This window comes from Saccopteryx bilineata, chromosome 2 (assembly GCF_036850765.1).
Source record: "Saccopteryx bilineata isolate mSacBil1 chromosome 2, mSacBil1_pri_phased_curated, whole genome shotgun sequence".
Lineage (NCBI taxonomy): Eukaryota > Metazoa > Chordata > Mammalia > Chiroptera > Emballonuridae > Saccopteryx > Saccopteryx bilineata.
Window position 1 is genome coordinate 124,362,076 of NC_089491.1, and position 26,535 is coordinate 124,388,610.

The following is a 26,535-nucleotide window of genomic DNA, read 5'->3' on the forward strand; positions in this document are numbered from 1 at the left end:
GATCTTTTTCTCCATGAATGCACGCAGAGGAAAGAACACAGCAAGGAGGTGGCTGTCTACAGCCAGGAAGAAAGGTTTCACCAGAAACAAACCCTGAAGGCACCTTGATCTTCAGCCTCAAGCCTTCAGAACTATGAGAAAATAATTTTTTTCTGTTTAAACCACCCAGTCTGTTGTATGTCATGGCATTCCTAGCAGCCTAATGCAGTCTAGTTATCGGTGCTAATGTCCATCCCTAGGAAGAGGCTCTGCACCAGACTCCTGAACTCTTGAATAAATGTAACCACATGGGAAATCCCAATTCTGAGTGACCAGAAAATATCATGTAAACTCATATTGCTATAAAATCATATTTTAAATCTAACTAGGCCTTGGGTAACATTTTATCATTTGCTCAGCCTTCAGTTTCTTTCATCTTTCCTCAACTCTGGCTGATGACCATAAGTACCTATTTATACATGGAACTTTAAGATGTCATTTATTCTATGTCCTCCTTCCTCTAAACTTCAATTTTTACTCTTCCCCTTCACACACTTTTTTTTTCTACATCAGAGAAAAAGATGTTCCTTTTTCTTTTCAAGATAACCCCCTCTCTGTTTCAGATCCTACTTTCTTTTGACTTCTACAACCTACCCAGTATTTTCAGCTTGCCTCCCTTGACCTCCTCCTTCTCTGTTATCAAAAAATACATAAGTCAGGCCCTGGCCGGTTGGCTCAGCGGTAGAGCGTCGGCCTGGTGTGCGGGGGACCCGGGTTCAATTCCCGGCCAGGGCACATAGGAGAAGCGCCCATTTGCTTCTCCATCCCCACCCCTCCTTCCTCTCTGTCTCTCTCTTCCCCTCCTGCAGCCAAGGCTCCATTGGAGCAAAGATGGCCCGGGCGCTGGGGATGGCTCCTTGGCCTCTGTCCCAGGCGCTAGAGTGACTCTAGTCGCGGCAGAGCCACGCCCTGGAGGGGCAGAGCATCGCCCCTGGTGGGCGTACCAGGTGGATCCCGGTCGGGCGCATGCGGGAATCTGTCTGACTGTCTCTCCCCGTTTCTAGCTTAAAAAAAAAATACATAAGTAAAAAAATTGGTCCTCAGTGACTTGTTTTTGATGACTGACTGGTAAGTCGGCTTCTTGGCAATATTTCTATCCAGAAGAGAGAGAGAGAAAAAGAAAAGAATGACCCAGAACTTGGTCACCAGAATAAAAGAGCAAAGCATTGGATATAAATTTAGAATTCACCATCAGAGAGGTGATAGTTCATTTTGTTGTTCATTCATTTCAACGTATTTTTATTTTAAGCACCTATTATGTGCTAGGTTCTGTTAGGCCTGGCATGTAATAAGTGCTTAATAAAAGCTTCTTTGTATAAATGGATAAACTATGACCTTGATGCTAATGCCTTCCAAAAAGACATTCTTGTTTCCTTACCTTAGTGAGCTGACAGGACATCCATCAGGATCAGAAACAGTTAATGAATAAATGGATGTGTAACATTATCCTTGTCTTTGAGGGCTTGCAGTCATAAAAATGGGTGCACCATATAGAAAAAGTTAAAATAGAGAGAAATGCTCAAGTATAAGAACTTAATATTAGAAATAGCCAGGTAAAGAGAGCGGAGAAGTAATGAATACAACAAAAGACTCATGACAAAGGAAGGAAACAGATGAGATGCTTCAAAATCACCTAAAGGGACTGTCTAAAATGTATTGATATATGTGTTGGTGCCACTGCAGACACCATCGAAAGTTCTGTGAGTGTGGCCCCAGTAATCTGCACTGCTTGGATCACACACAGATGACTCTTCTTACATTCTGATGTCCTGAAAACCAAAGGAGTTATTTCAAAGACAAGGTGGGCAGCCATGAACAACTGTGTAAGAATATAAGCACTAAAAAATATGGAATGTAAGATTTGCTCCGAATGTGAGAAAATCCTGCTGATTGTCCTATTGTGAGCGTAAAAAAAGATACTGAAGGAATCATACACTGAGGATGGTGCAGAATCAAGCTGTAAGCCTGGGTCCCTGATATCTGTGTCCAGCCTCTGAACCAAACATGCCTTCACCTACCCCTGAACTCCTAATGTGAGAATAATAAACCCCTAGTCATTAAAGTAAGTAAAGTAAATATGTACATTGTTTGCAGTATATTTCCTTGTAATAAGGGGTAAAGAATACATGCTTTTGAGTAATAATGACATTTATGAGCATTACTATACATCAAGCACTCTGTTAAGAACTTTATATAAATATATCATGAAATTCTCACAACAACCCTATGTAACTCCCCATTATTAGTGATAAAATAAATGAGTTCCACTTATGTAGGTGATGAATAATGAAAGGATAGGAAAATGGATGTTGTATAATTGTTAATTCCCATGTATTTTTTCCCCCTGGTGTTTCTACTATGCTTCTTTTTTGCCATTAATTTAAATCTTATATATCATTCCTTGCACAAGTCAATTCCAAATCTTCTTTTTTTCAAAGAGACATTTAAATATGAGCTTTACATTTTTGAGTTCTCTGGAATTTAGATTTAGGACCATACTCTATGACAGGGGTCCCCAAACTACGGCCCGTGGGCCGCATGCGGCCCCCTGAGGCCATTTATCCGGCGCCCGCCGCAATTCCAGAAGAGGCACCTCTTTCATTGGTGGTCAGTGAGAGGAGCATAGTTTCCATTGAAATACTGGTCAGTTTGTTGATTTAAATTGACTTATTCTTTATTTTCAATATTGTATTTGTTCCCATTTTGGTTTTTTTACTTTAAAATATGTGCAGTGTGCATAGGGATTTGTTCATAGTTTTTTTTATAGTCCGGCCCTCCCGGTCTGAGGGACAGTGAGCTGGTCCCCTGTGTAAAAAGTTTGGGGACCCCTGCTCTATGACCTAGGTTATACAACATTTAGGGTAGAAAAAAAAAGCCTTACACATAGAAGAGTTCAGGGTGTTAAATCAGGGGTCCCCAAACTATGGCCTGAGGGCCACATGCAGCCCCGAGGCCATTTATCCGGCCCGCTGCACTTCTGGAAGGGGCACCTCTTTCATTGGTGGTCAGTGAGAAGAGCGCATTGACTATCTCATTAGCCAAAAGCAGGCCCATAGTTCCCATTGAAATACTGGTCAGTTTGTTGATTTAAATTTACTTGTTCTTTATTTTAAATATTGTATTTGTTCCTATTTTGTCTTTTTACTTTAAAATAAGATATGTGCAGTGTGCATAGGGATTTGTTCATAGTTTTTTTTATAGTCCAGCCCTCCAATTGTCTGAGGGACAGTGAACTGGACCCCTGTGTAAAAAGTTTGGGGACCCCTGTGTTAAATAATTCCCGTCAAATGATAACATCTAGCCATTTTGAATTTTTCACCTATAAAAATTTTATTATTTGACTTGAAAATTTTTATTTTAGGTTTACCTGTAATCACACTCCATTTAGTTTAGCAAATTAATTATTTTGTTACTAATACATAGATAACAGTTCTCTGTGGTTTTCAGCTATGCAGTATTTTTCTTGACGTCTCTCTCTCCAGTTATCCAGGTTAATGGAAATTTGAGAACATATACAACTACTTTTTTTATGAAGCATTGAATATTCCTCCTCCCCTGCCTCCCTATACTTGTCAGTTTTCTTTAGCATTCTGCAATGATCGGAACTGATACATTCACATATACATAAGTGTGTATTTAAGGAAATAATATGGTTTTAAAAATCTGCTGTTAGCATGCCTTTATTTTGTCCTATTGCTAGATATATGTGACGGATTCTTGAGGGAATAACAATCCTAATGTTTCCCTTTTCACTTGATTACACTGAAGGTTTTATAAAACTGTCTATGTGAATTATACATGATTAGTTCATGTTGATTAACTTACCAGAAAAGATGTCAATAATTTAGATTTACTCTCCTAAAAATATACCATTAGGAGATATGGAGTTGTCCTTCTTGTAGCATTAATTTTGTAAACTTAGAATAAATCAGTTCACTTCTTCCCCCCAAAATAAAAATAAAATAAAAATTAAAGGAATGTACTCTAACAATTTGCAAATACATTTTTTTTTTTTAATGCATGGCCTATCTTCAAACAGTGTTTACAACCTAAATAGTAACTGGCCATAGGATTTAAATACTTATAAATTTTGCATTGTAACTAAAAAGATATCCAAAGATTGTTGAGAACTTTTTAAAATTAAGTCTTTCAACAATAAATTGCATTATTATGCTGCTTGTATTATGCACTGCTTTATCTCTGGATCAATTAAAATGTATGAGATAAGGTCTAACATGAACAAGATATGCTTATATATCCAGTAACATCTTTGAAGTCAAGCAGTTCCATTTTTTTAGGAAATGCTAATTAAGCAATCAAATATTTTCTTGATTTTTACATTGAGACATGCCATTAGGGAGGTTTCAATACTAAACCTTTGGGAGAAAAATTGAGTTTCCTAATATAATCTGTGCAGTAATTTCTATATTGCTTTCAGCCTTTATTTGCTACTTAAAGAATGAAAGTATAAAAACCAGGGTACACAATACAATCATCTTGACTACGACAGTAAAAGTCTATCATTGTATGTGACTCACATTTCATTAAAATGCATATAAATATGTTCTTGGATGTATATGTTTATAATCTCCTTAAGTAAAAACTCTAAAAAAATCATGTTTTAAAACGAAGATGCTGAGTAATTTTTCATGACCACAACACTTTAAGAGCATAATTTTATTATTTGGAGCTGCAACAAACCCACAGAGTGAACAGATTCTAGTTCAATCTGTTATCCATTTTGCTAGTGTACTATAGCAATGATTCATATGTATATTACTTTAATGTCACAGTCTTGATTAAAGTAGAACACTTAATTCAATTTTCTATTGTGACTTCCTTGGAGGAAAAATTGGACCAAAGCCAATGACTCTTAAATGCCTCTAAGCCATTTTGAAAAGTTAATCTGTTCTGTTAAGTTTTGAAATAATGTCAGGAAGGGCTATTGTACCACACCAACCAATTCCTTAACAGTGATTAAAGAGAGGAAAAACAGTGTCATTCTGCCCAGTGCTAACTTTGCTTGTAAAAGACAAAGATTGGTAATGTGTACTAGTAAGATATGTTTGTTAATTCATTTTAAAAAAATTATTTTCAACAGAATTAACTAGGAGTTTTTGCTTCCTAAAACTTTTACTTTTTGTTTTTAAGACTTTAAAAATATTTTAAAGGAAATGCTACCAGAGTGAATATATATATAATAAAAGTCCTTCGCACCGCTTGTATGCTTTTAAGACGTTACAGATATTAATCTTTCCAGCCTTGTAGTTAAGACAAAGGAGGAGACAGCAGAACTTATCTTTTTGTTCTGATTAAGTGGTATTAAAAATAATATCGTAGGGTTTCTGAATGAACGGCGATGATTAGTTCGAATAGAAGTGATTAGAGGACGATGGGACACGGTGTTTTAGGCACTAGTAATCTTTACACATGTGTATATGTATATGTAGGAAGGAAAACCCGTTTTATTTTTAAAGTAGATGTCACAACGGATGGTTTTTATTAACTTGCAAAAACTCTTGCAGGTTGGGGAAAAGCAGACTACCTTTTAGCATCTAAATCCCGCATGCTGCTCGGTGTTTTTTGTCCTTTCCCCACAAGAGAGAAGGGTAATGGGTAAAGATGGGACAATTGAACTAAGAGTCAACAGCTTGACATAGGTAGAAAAAAGCAAATCCAAAACGAAAACACGGGGATCTGAAGCGCGGATCCGGAGGTCCCTGTTTGCACCGGCCGCACGCCTGCGTTAACCCTTCGGCTCCGCAACGAGATCCCAGGTGTCTGCGGGGCCGACCCTAAGCAACAGAGATGGGGCGTCCCTCACCGTAGGGAAGGGGCGGGCTCTCCTCTCCCAGGGGGGAGCGAGTTGGGAGGCACTTTGGTCATCAGGCGCGTGCGTCACGGCCCGGGACAGGCAATGAGTCCGGCGGGGAGTGAAGAGACGCGGCGAGAAGCTGCTCAAATGTCCGCTGAAGAGTGGTCAGCCTTAACCTGCCGCCCAGAGGAGCGCTCGCCCTCCGACGCCCGCTGGCCCAGTTCCTAAGCTCTGGAGGGGCGCATCCCGGGGGTGGCTGGGCTCGGCCCAGGTGAAAGGGGTCCGCCTGAGGCAGTCCTCGCTCTCTCCAGCTTCCACACTCTCCGGAGCAGCCCGACCCCGCGCCGACACAGGAGCTGTGACTGACGGAGTCACCGTCCCCCCGCGCCCCGGCCACCCCCTCCTCCCCCTCCACCCCCCGCCCCGATACGTCATGGAAACACGGACGTCAGAACTTCCCAGCCAATCGCAGGGAGCGCCTGGAGGAAAGGCGCTAGAGGGAGGGGGCGGAGGCAGCGGCGAGTCAAGGAGCTCAGGGAAGGAAGAGAAGGAGGGGCGCGCGGAGGCGTGAGTCCCCCGCCCCGCACTCCAGCCACCCTTTCCCGACCGCGCGGCAAGTTCTAATTGCCGGGCGCGCGCTCGCCAGCCGGGGGCGCGCTCGCTGGGTTCTCCCGTTAAACGCCTTCCTGCGCCGCTCTGCTCCCAGTTTTCCTTGGAGCCGTGCTGCCACCGCGCGCGCGCGCCTGCCCGCCCCCAGGCTCCCCGCGGGCCGCGTCACGTGACCGCGCCCAGCCAAGGCGGCAGCGGCTGTGGCGCGAGCTTCGGCGGCGGCGGCGGCAGTGGCAGCGGGAGCAGCTGCGCCGCCAGCGTGGAGCGGGAGGCGTGTGGGTGTGAAGAGAAGGGAGCGCCAGACCGGAACGGGTGAGAGTTCTGTTCCCCTTGCCTTCCCCTACGATCTTGCGGGCCACCGGTGCAAATGCGGCTCATGCCCTGAGCTGCGCGCAGCCCCCTCGTGCTCGGCCGTCCGCTCCGGGGATCGCGAGCCCTGCTCGGAGCGGCCCGGGCTGCGGTGCTCACCGAGGAGTCTGCACTCGCCCGCCGCTGCCTTTGCGGATGGCGGCGTGAGGCTGGCGGAGCTACCCGTGCTGAGCGCGGCGCGCCCTGTGTGCGGCTTTGCGGAGCCGAGGAGGCGGGACCTGCGGGGACGCGGGCGGCCACTCGGCTGCTGCCGGGCTCTGGGCGGGGGCCGGGCCGGGTGCCGCCTCCTCCGGCTCCGCCGCCTCCTCACAGTGCAGCGTGAGTAGGGAGCTCCGGCTGGTGGACGCCGAGCTTCTTGGCTCCGCGGCCGCCTCATCCTCGAGGTGCAGCTTCACGCACCTCTGAGTGGCATCCCGAGCGGTGCGAGCCGGCTGCGGACACGCCGAGGACCGAGCCCCCGTCCTCTGAGCTGCCCGCTGTGCCTCACCCCACCCCCGACCCTCCTGCAGCCTCCCCTTCCTTTCCTCCTTCGGAAAATGGTTCCTGCTGCCGGGTGAGGTGAGTGGCGGCCACCGTCCGCCCGCGGCAGGGGCGATGGGGCAGATCACCTGCGGGAAGGCCAGGCGGAACCGGGGGTCAGAACGCCGTGGAGGGGGTCCGGACAGTTGGGTGCCCGGAGGAGAGCAGCGGCTTCGGCGGGCTCGGGAGAAGTTGGCGGGGGCGTCCGGGGGGCCTCTGGTAGGTTGTCTCCTGCCGCGCCCGCACCGGGAGATCGGAAAGGTGAGCGGGCTCCTGGGTGTGCGCCTCTGGGTCGGCCGGGACTCCCCGCTCGGAACCTGAGGGACCGGGCTTGGTGGGGCTTCGTGTGTACACCCGCAGCTCTTCTCCAGGCCGCCGCGACTGGGCGGTAGCTCATCCCTTCGCGGGCCGCCCCCGCCCGGCGCGTGGTGACCTTGAGGGCAGCGGTGCCCGGCACTCTCTCCCCGCGTCCCGAGAGGGTCACCCCTTGAACCCCCGGCTTCAGTCCCTCTGGGTCTCCCGTGGGGACCCCTCGTCGTCTCCTTTCCGGAGCTGTCTGATTGATTCATGTCACACCGGACGGTGATTCCCCGGGAGTTTGAGAGCCGTCTCGCCTTTCTACGGGTGTCCCCTCTCGGCCCTTACCCCGCTACCCAGAATATTCCCGGTTGTTCGGATTCGCTTTTTTAGGTTTAGTTTAAAAGGAGAGGGGGAAACACCCTGCGTCCTTGCCCCCTCTTTGGAAAGGGTCAGTGAGAAAGAACCGCATTCCAGTTGCGGAGTTGGGGGTGTGCTGCTTTTATTCCATTCTGTAGGAGAATCTTGTGGCTAAGCTAGTTAGCGACCCCTGGTTCTGCGCCGCGGTCACCAGCCAGGTTGGTCTCTGTGCGCATTTCATTCACCAATTTTCTGCGGGACTCGCAGCACTAGCAAATACTCGCATCCTGTCCGGTGCAGCGGGGTTGACGCTCAGGGTAGGCTGAAGGGGTCTCTAAATCTGCGGAGGGCTTGATTCCCCTCCGCAGGCATATTTTTACCTTTACCTGGGGTTAGATCGCAGCAGATAGCCACTTTGACTGCTATGCATTTCCACTTTTCTGGGTTTATTAATAATCTAATGGCTCCTGTTGGTATCGATTGCTGTTCATGATAAATTAGTTATGATTTTTTTTTCAAATGTGTGTAGTTATATATGTATGCTTGTTTTAGGACTGTCTGCCTTTCAACATGGAAGCCTTTGTTGTACTTAACCTCCCCCACCTGAGGATACTCTTATTTTAAAATACAGCTCTTGAACATCGTGGGTGTATTTTATAATAAGTACTTATAAGGATCTGCTTTGTATGAGGCTATCCTCAGACAGAGGGTGTGTAACCCTTTGGATGGTGGCCCACGTGAGTGATTGGAGGGCCTTAACCGCTTGTCCTGCTCTTAGCCTTCACCAGACTCCCTGTCCTTGTGTGTGGCAGAGGCGGATTGGGGGAATTAAGACGGATTGGAAGAGAATCTCTTTTTGTACTTGTGCCTTTCGTCTGAGTCCTCCTTCCCCTCTTTTTTCTTTTTCGACCTGGTGCGTTCAAATGTGAAGTAAATAGAAATATTTTCTTTAAAGGAAACCTTTGAAAACTAGAATATGAAATGGGTTGATTTACCCATGATTTCAGGGGGCCGTTTTAGTTTCTACCTTGCTTTGGATAAGACAGTTAAATTGCTGTAATTAAGGGTGGATCTCTGTCCTGATTTTGACTTGGGTGTAACTGCAAAGATCTTTGAAAAGTAACTGTTATTGCCTACCATATAGTCTGCAAAAGTGAGTCACAATCGGGTGAGTTGAGGACAGAGCGCCACCTTTGATTTAAAATTCTATGATTTTGTTTTATTAAAATGGTGAAAATTCAGAGTACGCCTTTTTGATTTTTATTGCAGTAGTCATTACTAGCATCCTCATTTAGATGTATAAGGTAATTTTGTCTTCATTTTTCTGTAATTCCTCATTCTTTAAGGGTGGACTTCTGAATTGGAGCTTGGGGTTTAATGTTGGATTCTGAGATGAGGTGAGCAACTGGTTTTGATTTGTGCTTTTAATAAAATAATAGTGGTAATGATAGCTGGACACTTAGGTAAAGAAATAAGGAAAGTAATAACTGCATTCATTGTAAGTGGCAGCTAGCTACTGCCACCAAATAAGGATACCTACTAGTGTTATGGTCATCTTAATTTTTTTAGCTGTATGCTGTTAGTATTCTAAAGTAAACATGTAAAATTATTCCTTGAATAAGGGATAGTAATTCTTTTTGTTTATTATTTATCTTCCAACAGCTTGCCTTTTATGGTTTTACTGATTTTACAATTACTGGTACTTGTTTTTAAATAATACAAATAAGGACTTGCAGGAAGACTTACATTCAAAGTTATTAAGGACCATGTTGGAAAAAGTGGTTTCTATATATGGCTCCTCTCAAATGTATCTCATATAAAAATAAATGGAGCTTTTAATATTTAGAAACCAAATGTTGCAGTGACAGTCAGTTGAATTGGTGAAACTTCTTTCACTGCCCACTTGCACTCTCCTGTCCCCACCCCTCTCAAATAAAACATTTAAGGTACACTGTCTCTTTAGGCACAGAATGTTTTATAGTTATTATGACTGTAAATGAAGCACGAAGAAACAAAGATTTAGCTTTCAAGTAATGAATAAATTAATGTGAGGATATCACCAAACACAGCTTTCATTATAAACCGCAGGATATTATTGCCTTCTGTCTGCATTTAAGTTTCAACACTTGTGATTTCTCCATAAACTTCTATAAAACATAAGCTATTGAGCTGTAGATAACTTTTATTAACTTAAAACTAAATCTGCTTGAGGTGAAAGGTGGTTTATGCTTTTTCAATCTGTGGAATATGGCCTCAGGTTAAAGGACATTATTTGATTAATTAGGTTGATGTATGCAGGGTAATTGTACATTGCTATGCATACTTTGATAGAATTCTTGCTTTGGGAATTTCATTTGTCTGACAGGTTAACTTCTTGGGAAACAATCTCTTACCATGTGAATTGAGTTGTATAGGTCAACAGGTTTTAGGAGGAATGGCTCAACTATCGCTGCTCTTTCAATACACCAGCAAAAACGAGTACTAGCCTTTTCCCCCCTTATTTTTACTCACCTAATACATGCAGTTGAAACTGGTAGTTTTCACTTTTTAATTAGGAATTTTGTAATGAATGAGCAAACAAAGGAGTAAAGATCAGGAAGCAGAAAGGAATTACATTTTTACAGTTTGGGTAAGGGTATTTACTCACCTACTTGGAAAAGAATGATTTTCTAGTAGCTGTCATACATCGAGGGTACTGAGAGCAGCTTATTTTGGAATTTATAGAAGCTGAGATATTAAAGGAAAATGATAAAACAGTTATGGAAATAATTTTCAAAAAGAAATAACTTTTAAAGATTTATTTTTTAACTTATACAAAAGCTTTATATACAAACATATACATCGTCTTGTTAAAATTTGTTGTAGAAATTGTCAAATACGTGAAAGTATAGAGACTAATATACTTACTGATCAGTTGTGACAGTTATCAACTCATGATCTAATACTATTTATACTTTTTACACAGAAATATCTGTTAGGGAGGTAGGACAGGTAACTGAATTGATTTCTTATGTTTTATATTTCTAATTTACAGAATTAAAAATAGTGTTGTATATCCAATTAAATCTGAAGGGTCAGTTTTTATGTTCCTCATTGTTTCCGTAATACTGTACTCTGTTTTACAGCAGGCACTTAAAAGATTGTGTCAGATTTTGCTCCCTTAATAATAAAGCCTTTGATTTTTAGAGTGCTTTGCAATATTTCAGAATGTATTTGCATACTCTCTCATTTGATTCTTACAATATGATCCTGTGAGATGAGTAAACAGTGGTACTATCACCCCTCCATCCCAAAAGTAAAATGATTTGTCTAGGTCCTAAGGTCACATAGCTACCTGTCAGATTAACCAGAACTAGATTTTAGGTTGCTTCTAGTTTTTGCTCCATTGTTCCTTCCATTATATATGTTTATGTAAGTTTGTTAAAGTTATATGAATTTATAAGAAATCAGTTTCTGTCCAGAGTAACTTTTATAGTGGAATATAACGAGATTTGTTTGGGTTTAGTTTTATGATTATTGCTTGTATTTGGGATACTGTAATGTAAACAGTCCGTATCCCGATTTACTTAGCAGCTGAGCAAATGATTTTGAACATATTTGAAATAATGTTTTTAATACTGTGGATTGGATTATTTTTAAGATGGCAATTTTGTTTTCAAAGACCTCTTGGTCTCTGAAATGATTTAGGCTTGTTTTAAATCTTGAGTTAAAAATAAAATGGCCTATAATTTTCTTATTTTAATTCCTGCTGTAATTTTTTGGTGTACTTGTTTTTCTTCCACAACATTTTTATTACTTAACTCTTTTTGAAATATTAATTTATGTAATGAAGTTTAGTATTAAAAGGTTCCAAGACAGGAGATTTTAGTTCTTGAAATCAAAACCTTATTAGAAATCTCACAAGGAAGGTAATGGTTCTCCAGCATTAGTGTGCATGAAAATTACCTGGGGTAATTACTGAAAGGCAGAATCCCTGGCATTGTGTCTGTAATTCTGATTCAGCAGATTTGGGGCGGGGCCCAGTAGTCTGCATTTTGAAAAACATTGATGTTAAATTTATAACTAGGTTAAAATTTTATTATGTTAATAGAGATGCTTTTATAAATTAGAGGGACCTCATTGATTTATTTGACTTTGAATAGGGCGGAATTAGTGTTTTCAAATAGTTTTGACTGTTATAGCCAAGTTTGATGCATGGACTTGGCGGTTTTGTGACAAGTGTAAAATTGTTAAATTGAAAATATTTCTGTTGTTCTCTGCATTGTTTTCTTTCAGAAGGTTTATAACCACCCGTGGTTATTTATGAAGTTACTTATTAAGCACCGTAAACTTCTAGACAGAGAATGTTCTTCTCTTTTTGTTCTCATGCCTCAGTGTCTGCATTTCTCAGTGGCTTGTTTTTGTAAAAGTAAAGCATGCTTTGTCAATACAGTACTGTATATGCATTAGTCTAGCTCTGATTTTTTTGTTGTTAACAGGAAAGACATTGGCTATTTCTTTAAACTAAAAGGACAAATTGTTGAATAAGGAGTGATTCCTATTAGTTTTAGTTGACAAGCAGCTGTTCCTTCAAAAACAGTAGGTTAGTACCTAGTGATCTTTAAGGAATATTAATGATATAAGACAGATAATTTACCTTTTTGTGCATTAAGATGGAAGTTACTGTTATCTCACTTAAATGTTAAATAACAGTTTGTATAGTTCAACCTATTATAGGGTCCATTTGTTGTAAACTGAGGATTTTTAAACTGTTTCATCTAATAGTATATACCACATATTATTTAGTTTCTATTTAAGACCAGTTTTAAAATGAATTTTTTTCTTTTTCATTTATAACAATATAGTAAGTAGTTGCATCTGTATTTAAAATATATTTATAAAGAAGTTAATTTCAAAGTACGTCTAACTCAAGATGGTGCCGAACATTTTTTGTTTCTTCCAAAAATGTAGGTTTGCTGGCTACGCTTTAGGACATATTTATGAATTGTTTGTTATAATTACAAATGGCTGTAGAAATCTAAACTAATAAAGCTTTCTGGCAGTGGGATCCAGATAAACTATGGGTAAACTTTTTACCATATTCTTTTAAAGCTATTTTTATTAAGCTTTTCTTAGGACAGTGTCACCTATTTTAAACAGCATGCATAATTTTTAGTTACCTCTTTAGTAAGAATGTTATTTAGTATTTCTAAGTACAATAAATCCCAACAGTATGGTTTCTCAGAATCTTGGATACCTGCTTTGTGTTAATTTTACTGTCACCTGGGCCTCTGGGGGAAGGACTAAGGATAGTTTTGAATGGACCAGTGCTTGCTTACACTGTGAAATCTGAGATTATACGGTTTAACTGTAAACTGGTATAACTACTGTAAAGACCTGATAAATTTAGGAGTAAAAGTTACTATTTTCTGAAAAGTGTATCTTAAAAGGAATTTGACTGTTTAAAAGATGCTTTTTAAAAATAACTTGATTATTAACAATGTGGATTTATTGTTCATTGTATGAACTCCCAGAAGGATTTTAAACAATCTTTCACTTTCAAAATAGTCAGATCTGCTGCTTTAATATACCTTTTGTGCCACATTTTTTTTTTTTAAGGAGCTTTCCTGCTGTCGTTTTTTCACTAGAACTTTCAGTGGTTCCTCATTTTTCTCTTTATCAACGTGCAACTTGACTGTAAAAGTCTTTTATAAAATAGCTCAGTTTTTTTTTTTCCTTTTTATTGGCATTTTTGGGGTGACATTGGATAACAAAGTTATACTGGTTTCTGGTATACAGTTCTACAATAAATCATCTGTATGTTGTATTGTGTGTTCACCACTCCAGGTCAGATCTCCTTCCATCATCATTTACCTCCCTAAAAACTCTCCTCATCTGCAGTTCAGTGGTTTCTAACGTGTGTGTTAGAACACTGGTTCTAAGAAATATTAATAGGGGTTTCATGGAGAGAGAGGGGCAAAACCAAAATCCAAGGTATGGTGGTTTATGCCATTTTCCCAGTTGGGACTTCTCCCATATTTTCATATATTATACTAATATGGACTGAATTTATCTAAGTGTGTTTAGTGTTTTGCTCCCCTGTATCACAAGACCCCTTTTAGTGGGACATTTCACCTGATACTTTTCTATACTACCTAACCAGGATCACTTTGCCCACCTCCACCGGCTACCATTCACATACAACATGATATGAATCATGTTTCCCAGAGTTGAGAGCAGTGTTACAGTGTGTAGACTGCTCACTGCAGGACAGTCATATAGTCTGGCAGTGTTCTGTACACATCCTTCTCGTTCCTTTTGCTGTGACTTTGTGTCTTTATTCTGTCACCTGATAGGCCCCCCCCTCTCCCTTGTCTATCTAAATGTCTCCATCCTTTAAAACTCAGCATTTCCCAGTAATCACTCATTAGTTATTTGGTCTGACTCTTTCTACATTTGTTGCCTAGATTGCATAACTCCCATCTATGTTATATCCTTTTGGTCAGTAATGTTTAATCAGTATTTTTCGGCGTATCATTTTAGGACTGAAACATTGTGTAGATTGCATTGTGAAGGTAAAGCAGATGAGGTTTACCTTTGAAATTTTAATTTTGCTTAGGTGGATGCACAGGACAACCTAACAGCTACATTTCATAGAATGTTGCTAGGATTATAGAATTTAGTTTCTTTATAGGAGTTTCAATGTAGTAATTTGTCTGTTTTAAGATTTTATTCAATTTTATTCATTATAATAGCTAAAATGTGTACCTTACAATGTCCGCTTTCACTATTGGCTTGTGACATCTTTTCCTTTCATCAGGATTGATCTGCCTTAGATGTGCTTGTTGGATCTGTAATTCATTAGCACATTGCGGGATGTCATAGTTTGAAGCATATATTATGGTTTAAAAAGTTAAATATGATATTCTTGTAGTTACTATTCATTGAAAGGAATGTGATGGAGCTAAGTTTTTAAATGTCTGTTTGCTACAGGTTGTAATTTTCTGAGAGAGTTTTTTCCCCATGAACTGAGGTTGAACTGTTAGCTATGACCTGGTGCCAAATCATTATAGGTATTAGGAAGAAATGTTAGGTATATGGTCTCTGTTCAACTTTAAAGCATAGTGATGTGGTTTTTCTTCTAACTGCCTTCCTTAGGTCCAGAAAGGAAAGCCTGTACTTGAGTTTATAATTTCTTATTGAATGTTCATGTAATTTGAAACATTTAACTAGTTAATGATTTATGTAGATTTAGTATGTAAATTATGAGTTATAATTTTAAATATATAAGTAATTAATGTTTATATAAATTTGGTATGTAAGGCGTTATAGTAAAAAAAAAATGGTTTGGAAGATTGCTCTCCAGAGGTTATTTTCCAGTGATTAGCACAGCTGAAACTGTACAGGTACACTGCTGTTGAATGTTCTCCCTACCCTTTTAAATTTTATAGACCTAATTGTTGGTTGAGTATTATATATGGAATTCTGAGACTTGCTCTTGTGTTAACATTGCAATAATAATCATAATAAAATTGTTGATCAAGAGGAATATAGAGTGGTTTGAGTAGTAAAAAAAATAAAAATAAATCTGTGAAGGTAGAAATCAGTGGACCCAGCAAAAGTGAAATGGGCTAGAGCCCATGATCGTTTTCAATTGGGTTTTGATTTTTTTTCTTTTTGGGACATACGAGGATGATATTAGCATATATTCCATGCTACTTTGCTAATACCTAGGGTTATTGAAGATTTTCAGTTCCTTTGCTATAAGTCTGTCCTTTTCATCTCTACTTATGCCCCAGATCAAGTGAGAGATAGATGTTTTAACTATGCTGACTCACAAACTTCAGGTACTTCCTTTGGACATTATTGACAACTAATACTATGGTAGAGAATACTGAGTTATAGGGCACCCATGCTAATAGTGAGAGGTCTGAAAACAAGAAAGGTCTGTGGAGTGGAAAAGGATAACACATCAGGAAAAGGAGTTCCTCTAGCATCAGATCCTCTGGATGTCAGATATCAGAAAGTGAACATAGTCACTCTGTCATGCACAGTGGATTTAGGGTACAGTTTAAATTCCCCTGCCTTTGACCTTAAACTCCTCTATTTTTATTTTATATATGTAATTGAACACTGGAACTTACCTGATTCTCTTGCCTCTGGACCTCTTTCAACATCATTCCTTCAGCTAGGAATGCAGAGCCTCTGTATCTTGATGGTATTCCTTGTGTAACTGGACTTAAAAACTTCTGATTTCGGTTTTTACTCTGTGTTGTTAAGTTCTCTCCAGATTTAAATTTGAGTCTAATCTTTATCATTAAAATGCCAAATCACTTGGATTTTTTGTTACTGCCTTCTAAAGTACAAAATATAAAGTCAGGGAGTTTTATTAACACTCTTTCTTTCAAGGTTGACTTTTTAAAAAAGTGTGGGCATAGTAGGTCATTTTCACTCCCCACACCAAAATTTCAGCCATTAAATTCTTTTAGGTTTCCTTCTAATACTGTCTTTTAACTAGCTTGTCATCATTTTGTGTTTCACGGTATGGTATGCTCTGTTTCATTCATGAACGTAATTTAGCTTTTCAATAAATATATTTACATAAGATTTCCATTTAAAGAAGTGACATATTAGTGGCACTTAAGTCTGTTCCATGCCAAAAGTATACTCAAATGAGAGTGAGAAGTGTTTAAATATTCATGTTAAGATTCCCAGCCTCTTTCCCTTCCTGAGCTTTCAGTATTTTGGCCAGAGTTTGTCACCTTTGAGACTGACCAGTTTGAGGGAAAGGAACTAAAGATTCTGACATTGGCCCTGTTTATGTGAGGGGTTGTCTAAAGAAAATGTCTCATGCACCTGTATGTTCATTGCAGCTCTGCTTACAGTTGCCAAGATTTAAAAGCAGCCCAGGTGTCCATCAGTAGGTGAGTAGATAAAAAGCTGTGGGATATTTACACAGTAGAATACTACTCAGCCATAAAAAAGTAGGAACTCTTACCTTTCATGATATCATGGATGAACCTAGACCAGTTCTTTTCAGCCAGTGATTATAGACTCTATAATCTCCATACATCAGGTTGGTTAACTCTTTTGTGGACTGGCACAAAAGTTCTGGTAGCTAGACACTGGTTCGGAGACTGGCTGTTGATAATCACTGACCTAGAGGGTATTATCCTAAGTGAATTAAGCCAGTCAGAAAAAGACAAATACCATGTGATTTCACTTATATATGGAATTCAATGAACAAAATAAAATAGAAACAGACTCACTGATACAGAAAACTGACTGACAGCTGTCAGATGGGAGGGGGTCTGGGGAGCTAGGAGAAATAGATGAAGAGATTAAGCAAAAAACAAACAAAAAAACCCTCATAGACAGGGAAAGGGGTATGGGCATTGGGGAGAGGTAGAAGAGGGTAAAGGGGGAATACATGGTAACAGAAAGAGACCAGTCTTTGGATGGTGAACACAATACAATATACAGATGATGTGTTATAGAGTTGTACACTTGAAACCTATATGATTTTATTAACCCATGTAGCCCAAATAAATTCAATTAAGAAAAGAAAAGGAAATATCTGTCAGTTACCTAGCAGAGAACTCCATAATCAGAAAGCCCCACTCTTGAGTCCAGAACTCCTAAGAAGCCTTATGTATTTACAGCCTTATTAAGGTATAATTGACATACAGTAAACTGCACAGATTTAAAGTGAAAAACTTGAGTTTTGTTGTATGTATATTGCAGTGAACCTACCACCACAGTCAAATTAATTAGCCCAACTGTTCCGCTAAAATTTTCCTTGTGCCTTTTTGTGATCTCTCCCACCTTGTTCTTTCCTCAGACAACCACTAATCTGCTTTCTGTGATTATAGACTAATTTAATTTTCTAGAATTTGATACATGGAATCATACAATATGTGCTCTTTTTCGGTCTGACTTTTCATTCAGTGTAGTTACTTGAAATTTTTCTGTGAAATATATATTAATAGTTCGACCCTTGTTATTGCTGATAAGGATTTCATTATATAGGTATACCACCATTTGTTTATTCATTTATCAGTTGATGGGCATATTAAGTTCCAGTAATATATAGTGTCTGTTCAGGTATTCCGTCCCTTTTTAACTAGATAGAAGGTGCTTGTCTTATTAAGTTGTAGTGTCTTTATATACTCTACATAAGTAACATTTGTATTTTTGCTGAGGGTAGGACTAAGAATAGTGTTGAAAGATATATAACTCCTGGAACTGAGAAAGCAAGCAGGAACACTGTAAGTATTACTTGTAATAGTGGAGTTAGGCACTAAAAGGAAAGGCACCTGTTGTCTCTGAGGAGAAAATAGGGTAGGGGTACTAAAAGAACTGCTGATATTAAATAAATAACTGAATACCTTGTAGATCTAGGTTGTTTTTTTTTGTTTGTTTGTTTGTTTTTTTGTATTTTTCTGAAGCTGGAAACGGGGAGAGACAGACAGACTCCCGCATGCGCCCGACCGGGATCCACCCGGCACGCCCACCAGGGGCAACGCTCTGCCCACCAGGGGGCGATGCTCTGCCCCCCGAGGCGTCGCTCTGCCACGACCAGAGCCACTCTAGCGCCTGGGGCAGAGGCCAAGGAGCCATCCCCAGCGCCCGGGCCATCTTTGCTCCAATGGAGCCTTGGCTGCGGGAGGGGAAGAGAGAGACAGAGAGGAAGGGGGGGGGTGGAGAAGCAAATGGGCGCTTCTCCTGTGTGCCCTGGCCGGGAATCGAACCCGGGTCCCCCGCACGCCAGGCCGACGCTTTACCGCTGAGCCAACCGGCCAGGGCCTAGATCTAGGTTTTTTAAAAAATAAACTTTATGCATGTGTAAGTTTGTCAAAACTAGAAATGAATACATATATGTGTGCATAACCCAGATATGTCACCTGTTATTCAGTTCTTGTGTCTCTGTGCAGTCTTGTGCAATTGAGATGCAGGGTTCAGTATTACATGGAGTAAAAGAATCCATTTTTATAAACAAGTATAAGTGAGTAGTGCAGACTTGACTGAAAACTTCTTTAGCAAAGACAATCCATAAACAACTTAAGATCCTTGATTTCTTCTTTAAGTCTTCCTCTACTTTGCAGGTTTAAATTCATCATTCCCTTGTTTATTTATTTTTTTCATTAAGTGAGAGGCAGAGAGACAGACTCCTGCATGCACTCCGACAGGGATCCACCTGGCAACCCCTGTCTGGGGCTTATGCTCTGCCTATCTGGGGCCGCTGCTCTGTTGCTCAGCAACAGAGCTATTTTAGTGCCTAAAGCAAGGCCATGGAACCATCCTCAGCACCTGGGGCAACTTGCTCATTTGAGCCATGGCTGCAGGGGAGGGGATGAGAGAGAGAGAGAAGGGGAAGGGGAGGGGTAGAGAAGCAGATGGTCATTTACCCTGTGTGCCCTAACCGGCAATCGAACCTAGGACTTCCACATGCCAGACCGTTGCTCTGCCGCTGAACCAGTCAGCCATGGCCTCATCATTCCTTTATTACATAGAATAGTTGGTTGCCTTTTGTGGGTTTTTTTTTAGTTTTCCCTGGGATATTCCTCACCACCACCACCCTCACCACCCTATATGTGTCTCAAGCAGCTCATAAAAAAAGTAAAGACATTATTTTCTGACTAATTACATATAGCCCTCTCCTTGTTAAGAGTCTGGTATATGATTTCTCCATTTCTTCATCTGGATAAAGAGTTTTTTATTTGTTTGTTTTTTAAGTGAAAGGAGGGAAGATAGGCAGACTCCTGCATGTACCTCATCACGAATCCACTGGGCAACCCCGGCGAGGCCGATGCTCAAATCAATTAAGCTATTTTTAGCACCTGAGGCTGAAGTGCTCGGACCAATGGGGGCCATGCTCAAACCAGTCAAGTCACTGGCTGCAGGAGGAGAAGAGGGAGCAGGGGTGTGGGAGAAGCAGGCGGTCGCTTCTCCTGTATGTTCTAACTTAGAATCAAAACCAGGATGTCTATATGCTGGACCAACACTCTATTCACTGAGCCACCAACCAGGGCCTAAGTGTTTAGTCCCATGAAACGTTGACTTAAGAGAGACTCTGATAAAATTGTTAAGGAATACACTTTTGTAGGTATGTCTTGACAGTTGACCATATTTTAAAATTTTATCTTCATCATTAATTTTCTGTCTTCCCTTTGAGGAGCTTGGTATTTGACTGAATTTTTTGTCTTGCTTTCTTTGAGGGAAGTAGAATCTCAGAGGGAGACAACATTTATCTCTTAAAAGATGTTAGAGCCCTGGCCAGTTGGCTCAGTGGTAGAGCGTCGGCCTGGCGTGCAGAAGTCCCAGGTTCGATTCCCGGCCAGGGCACACAGGAGAAGCGCCCATCTGCTTCTCCACCCCTCCCCCTCTCCTTCCTCTCTGTCTCTCTCTCTCCCCCTCCTGCAGCGAGGCTCCATTGGAGCAAGGATGGCCTGGGCGCTGGGGATGGCTCCTTGGCCTCTGCCCCAGGTGCTGGAGTGGCTCTGGTCGCGACAGAGCAACGCCCCGGAGGGGCATAGCATTGCCCTCTGGTGGGCAGAGCGTCGCCCCCTGGTGGGCGTGCCGGGTGGATCCCGGTCGGGCGCATGCGGGAGTCTGTCTGACTGTCTCTCCCCGTTTCCAGCTTCAGGGAAAAAAAAAAAAAAAAGATGTTAGAATAAGAAAGGAAAAAGAAATGTTCTTTTGCCAAGGTGCCATGAAAAGTAGACCAGCTGTGTAACACACTGGATACTTTGACTAGATAGAGGGGATTTAAAATTATTGAAAATTTAAAACTAACACCTGTACAGCTACTTTGTACCTGCCAGGTATTGTTCTAAGCAACTCCTACAGATGATCCTGTTTAAATGAGTGGGTTTTGTGGAATTTTAGCAAGAAATATTCTCTACTGAAGAAAAGAGTTATTAATGATTTTAAAGGGAACTAAAACACAGTGACTTTATACAATCTTTTTACCAATTTAAAATCTAACAATACCAATTATATAAATGTTTGAGAAAATAGAGAACGGTGTAAAAATGAAACAAAATCATTCATAATCCTACCTCTGAAAAACAGTCAGCTTTAAGATTTTGATTTATTTTTGATTTCTTAAAAAATTTGTTTATTAACATGCTTAAGGTAATACAGGTATAAGTGTATGCTTTAAAAAGGCCTCATATTTTATTAAATATTTTTCATCATTTTAATGAATGTAATATTTCATTCCATGGCTATTTCCTGGTTGTTGGATATTTGGGTTTTGAGTTTTTCTATTATGTTAAATAATCCTCCAGTGAACATCTTATTTGCAGATGTTTATCTTTGTTTATGATTATTTCTTTTTAAATTATTGGATTAAAATACTTGGCTACTTTGTTATCTTGATTTCTGCCAGCCTTTCTGTGAAGCTGGTTGGGTATTTGGGATTCTTTGTTTTTTTCATGGTGTGTCTACAGCTCATGACACTCATGGCTAGGTCTCTGCTTTTCTTTCTCCAAATCTTATAGCACTTTTAAAAATACATATTTTGTAGTCATTTACACATTTGACGCCTCAATGAGATGTTCAGTTTGAGAACAGGGACTGTTAATCTTTCAGTCTCTTGCTCCTGGCACTTTATACCTGTGAAGTTCTTAATGACTCTTGAATGATCACTTGTGTCCAGTCTTGAATTTGAAGCTAGTTGCATTGGACTCCAGTATAATGCTTGTTTTTGTCTCTCCTTAGAAACTGTAATATGCTTGAGGTAAATTTATCACAAGGCACTGTTTCTTTTAACTTCAGCTGAATAATATGTCAGCTGAATGATTACATTGAAGATGAGAAATATTTTGTTATTACTAGGCTATATAAATTTAAATCTTTCTGAAACAGTTCTGCTATCCTTGCTTTTAAAGGTTAGGATAAACTTTACTAAGTGGAATAGAATACTAAGAAGGCCATAGAAATGGAAATTTCTTTTATTTCAAAATGAATAAACAGCTTTTCTAAATGTATTTTTACTGATTATTACAGCTTTTTTTTATAGAGGAGACAACTCTACAAAAATTCAACGTATAAACTTTTCAACAAATATATGTTAAGAAGTAATCCAAAAAAAGTGAAGGTTATGTGTTGTATATGAAATAAAACTTTAAAGTTGCAGGAAGGTGTGCTAGCAGACTCTCGTTATGACATTGTATCTTTTATTAATCCTCAGACTTTGAGCGGAACACTTAAGATTGTGGATAAATATATTCTTTCAAAAACTGTTTCCGTGATCACTGTGCTAGACAGTAACAGTTGTGACCTGTCAAAAAGAGAGGCTGCTATGCCGGCTTCAAGTCGGCCTCGGTCAGAGTGGCAGTGTTCCTTCTCAGTTTCTTTTTTTGTTCAGTGATTCATCAGGTGCCCTATGCTTCCAAGGAACCAATGTAAGTGTGTGCACATGTCCCCTTCCTGGTCTTTGATCTCGCCTATAATGAAAGGGGATATATTGTTTCCAGCTATTCTTAAACATAGAAGAAAGGCATTTTGGAGTTACCTGTCAAACCTTCAGATTGTTTAGCTACCATGATATCTTGAAAGTGATCTTTGTCCTTATGTCATTGTACTTTGTAGGATCTTTTCTGTAAGTTGCTCTGAGTTCTGCTTGTGTAGCTGCCTACAGCCAAGGTAGAGAGCCAGGCTGAGTTCTGAGTTGTGTCATAATCTTGGACTTGCCCCTACTACCTTTCTTGATGTATACCTGTAAATTAAAATTACAGTAAATGGTTCCCCAGGCAGAGGCTGTATTGGTGAAGGTCTTTGTGCTGAAATGAGAGAAAATTCCTTTGAGGAGATTCTTTGGCCATGTCCCTCCAATATTCAGTACAAGGTAGCCCCATAAAGCAGATGCTGCAGGAAGGTGAAAGGAAGACATTTTGAGTCGTTTGGATGGTCTATCAAGATTATAGTTTATTTTAAAGCAGCAGATGTACTCATAGAGTCATCATAGTCACTAGATTGTACTGGTATTGAGGACTTCAAGGTGACAGTGGTAGAAGTGGGATATATAGGGGAGGAAGAGTAGCACAGATTATATAGTTGATTGATTGTAACTTTTTATTTATTTATTTTTTTCTTTTTCTGTATTTTTCTGAAGCTGGAAATGGGAAGGCAGTCAGACAGACTTCTGCATGCGCCCGACCGGGATCCACCCGGCACGCCAACCGGGGGCGATGCTCTGCTCATCCGGGGCATTGCTCTGTTGCAAGCATAGCCATTCTAGCACCTGAGGCAGAGGCCACAGAGCCATCCTCAGAGCCCGGGCCAACCCTGTTCCAATGGAGCCTTGGCTGTGGGAGGGGAAGAGAGAAACAGAGAGGAAGGAGAGGGGGAGGGGTGTAGAAGCAGTTGAGCGCTTCTCCTGTGTGCCCTGGCCGGGAATCGAACCTGGGACTCCTGCACACCAGGCCGACGCTCTACCACTGAGCCAACCAGCCAGGGCCTGATTGTAACTTTTTTACATTTAGTTAATAGATACACATCAACAGATATATGTATTTATCCAAAGCAGGTTTTTTTTTTTCCTGTCAAGCACTGCCTCTTAATTAATTAGAAAAGTTGAAGGTGTAGAAGGTAAAATGTACCAAAAATGTCTGTATCATGATATTCCTCTAATGTTGATGTCAATGAAGAATGTTGTTCTTCTTGTGGAATGCTCCTTAGTGGCTTCATTGCCATCTGGGATAACTCTCAAATGGGCAGAGATGAAAGAAGAAGACTAGCAGAATGGGGAGAGGTGTGGGATAATTTCTCTCCTAGCCTGAAGGCGATTATTTATCTAGCTTCCTGAACCATGTAAAACAAGTAGAGAAACTGGAAATTGGCAGAAAAAGCCTTCTTAGAAGCCGAGAGTCGATGCATCAAAACTCAGCGTTTCATTCCGCTTTAGGTGTTTACTTGTTGTGTTTGCTAGTATTTTAAAATATATTTCTATAACATTTTGATAACTGGTTTCCCAGCACACTGCAGGTGAGACCAGATTTGGAGAAGGTAGAAAAGTTGTTCAGAGGCAAGCATTAAGTATTACAAGAAAGAATTGGAAGTTGACTTCCTGACAATGAAAAAGGAGGTTTTTAAAATCAAAAATAGAAATTTGCAAAACTTAATGGAAAATTTGGTTCAGAAACAGTAGCTCTGTGCCGCTCTTCCCATCTGGAGTGTCCTCATCTGGACTAGTCATCATGAAAACTTCCTGAAGCCTTCTCAACCTCTCTAGAAAGTTAGACGCTGCTCTTTGGCACTTACACAATTAACGCATGTCCAGTTAGACACTGAGTCCCCTGTGCCGCCCTGTCTCTGCTGTCACAGTGATCACCTCAAGTCACACCCGAGTTCTTACTGTATTACAGACATGCCAAGTCTGCTCGTTGTCCTGTGACATATTTTGTTCATCATACTCCCCTCGCCTAAATTCCCACATCACAAAATACTGCTCTTAAGACCCATGAAAAATCAGTTCTTTAATGAGGCATTTCCCCAGCTCCCCTAGGCAAGGTCATTTCTGTGTATGTTGCCATCACTTTTATTATTAAGGCATCATTTCCTTGATTGTAAAACATCTATTAGAAAATAAATTATTGATTTAATAATAGTTTGGAGAGTAAAATGAAAATTAGTTATATGTACAGAACTAGTTTTACTGACAGAAACACCTAATAGTCACTTTATTTCACATAGAAAAATCTGAGTTCAGGTCTTTGTGTGTTTTAAGTCATCTAAATCAGTGGACCCCAACCTTTTTTGGGCCACAGACCGGTTTAGTGTCAGAAAATATTTTCACAGACCGGCCTTTAGGGTGGAACGGATAAATGTATCATGTGACCGAGACAAGCGTCAAGAGTGAGTCTTAGACGGATGTAACAGGGAATCTGGTCATTTTTAAAAATTAAAACATTGTTCAGACTTAAATATAAATAAAACGAAAATAATGTAAGTTATTTATTCTTTCTCTGCAGACTGGTACCAAAGGGACTATGGACCAATACTGGTCCACCGCCCGGGGGTTGGAGATTACTGATCTAAATCATTTTGGCAGCATGGTGACATGTTGCTCTTTATAACCTTTGTTCTATAATCTTAACCTCCTTCACACAATTGAGGGCTGAAACTTAATAAAATATGTAGGTTTTGTTTGCATTTCCTGTTTACAACCTAGTTTTGAAATTGTCTTCAAAAACTGTTTTTTATCCTAAATATATTGAGTGCTAATGCATAAAAAGGGAACACTACCCCTTCTTAAATTGAAAATTCTATGCTTTTCTGAGAGGTGGCAAATCCTGTTCCCTTTAATTGCTTTGCCTGGCATGTGACAGGCAATTTGTATATAAACTAGCTTCTGGTTTCAGTGTTACTTTTTAATTATAGACTTTTGAAAGATTCTTTAAGAAAGAAATTAGGGATTCACATACTCTATCAACTCAACATGGAATATAAGATGGAATTTTCTATTTTAGCCATAAGGCTAAAAATGCTGGGAAGTAAAAAGAAGAATTACTGCAATATATTGAGCCAGGGAAACATGGGCTTTCTAAAATATCATTTGTCTTATATTTATCTGTTTGCAAGACCATCCTCCTAAAAAGAAAGAGTTCTTTAAGGATGAGGTCTAGGTTGATGATAGTTTATATCCCCAGGACCTGGCATATTGAGTAGCAATCCTGAGTGATTCCATTCTGGTTTAATGATGTTTGACTTTTTTTTAATTGTCCAAGCTAATTTTGTGTTATGTTGTTAGAAGATTTTTGTGTAAAATATTTAAATTAAAATAGTCATCTTTATAGGGATAAGCTTCAGCTTATGGCAAAAATCTCATAACCCAATTCTGCTGAATAAATATGTGTTTTGGACATGGAAAAGAGTTTGAGTATTACACTAGTAACAGCCACAGACTTTTCAGATCATTGTGTTAGTTAAAATGGATTTGGCTTAGTGGCTTTAATATTTGAGGTCATGAGGATAAAGAACCTGCTTGCCATATATATATATATAGTTGGAAGAGGACTGATTGTCAGAAGCATGTTACATGTGACAGTTGGTATTATTTATTCTGCATGCAGCCCTCTAGATAAGATGAAGGCCTCTTTCTCTGTACGTATAGATAAAAGTCAATTCACCTGTCCCAATGCTGAGTGATAGAGAAGGGAGGTGGACTCAGCTCTCTAACTCCCTAGTACACTGTTAAATCTGACATGTTACCAGCAGTTAAAAGTAATGCCAAGAGATTTGTCTCTCTCTCTCTCTCTTTTTTTTCACCTGGGAATTAAAATGTTTTTGGGTGATCTTAAAGTGTTTCCCTTTAAGTGTTTCCCTTCACCTAAGGTTTGAGGGAAAATGTACAAGAGGCTAGGGATCTGGTTTATTCTTACTAAATGTTGACTGCCAAAGGCCAATTTAAATACAGTTCTATTTAGGCTGTGGGAAGATTGCACATACAGAAATACCAAAGACTTGATATTGTCCTGATCCTAAAGGGATAGTTTATGCTACTGGAGATTTTAGGAGGAAATAGTAATTCTTTTTTTTTT

At 40.1% G+C, this 26,535-nt stretch overlaps 1 protein-coding gene across 4 annotated transcripts in view; it reads left to right on the top strand.

Moving 5' to 3' along the window:
* The first annotated feature begins 6,340 nt into the window (after positions 1 to 6,340).
* Positions 6,341 to 26,535, top strand: part of ATP2B1 (ATPase plasma membrane Ca2+ transporting 1) — a 135,046-nt gene continuing 114,851 nt past the window's right edge. Inside the window, exon 1 of one of the 4 annotated variants that reach the window (XM_066257768.1) lies at positions 6,341 to 6,775. The gene's annotated coding sequence lies outside the window, so the exon portion shown is untranslated. Of the gene's footprint in view, positions 6,776 to 7,168; positions 7,391 to 7,593; positions 7,613 to 26,535 lie in introns of those variants that run through there. The other 3 variants (XM_066257771.1, XM_066257769.1, XM_066257770.1) reach the window with 3 other exon arrangements.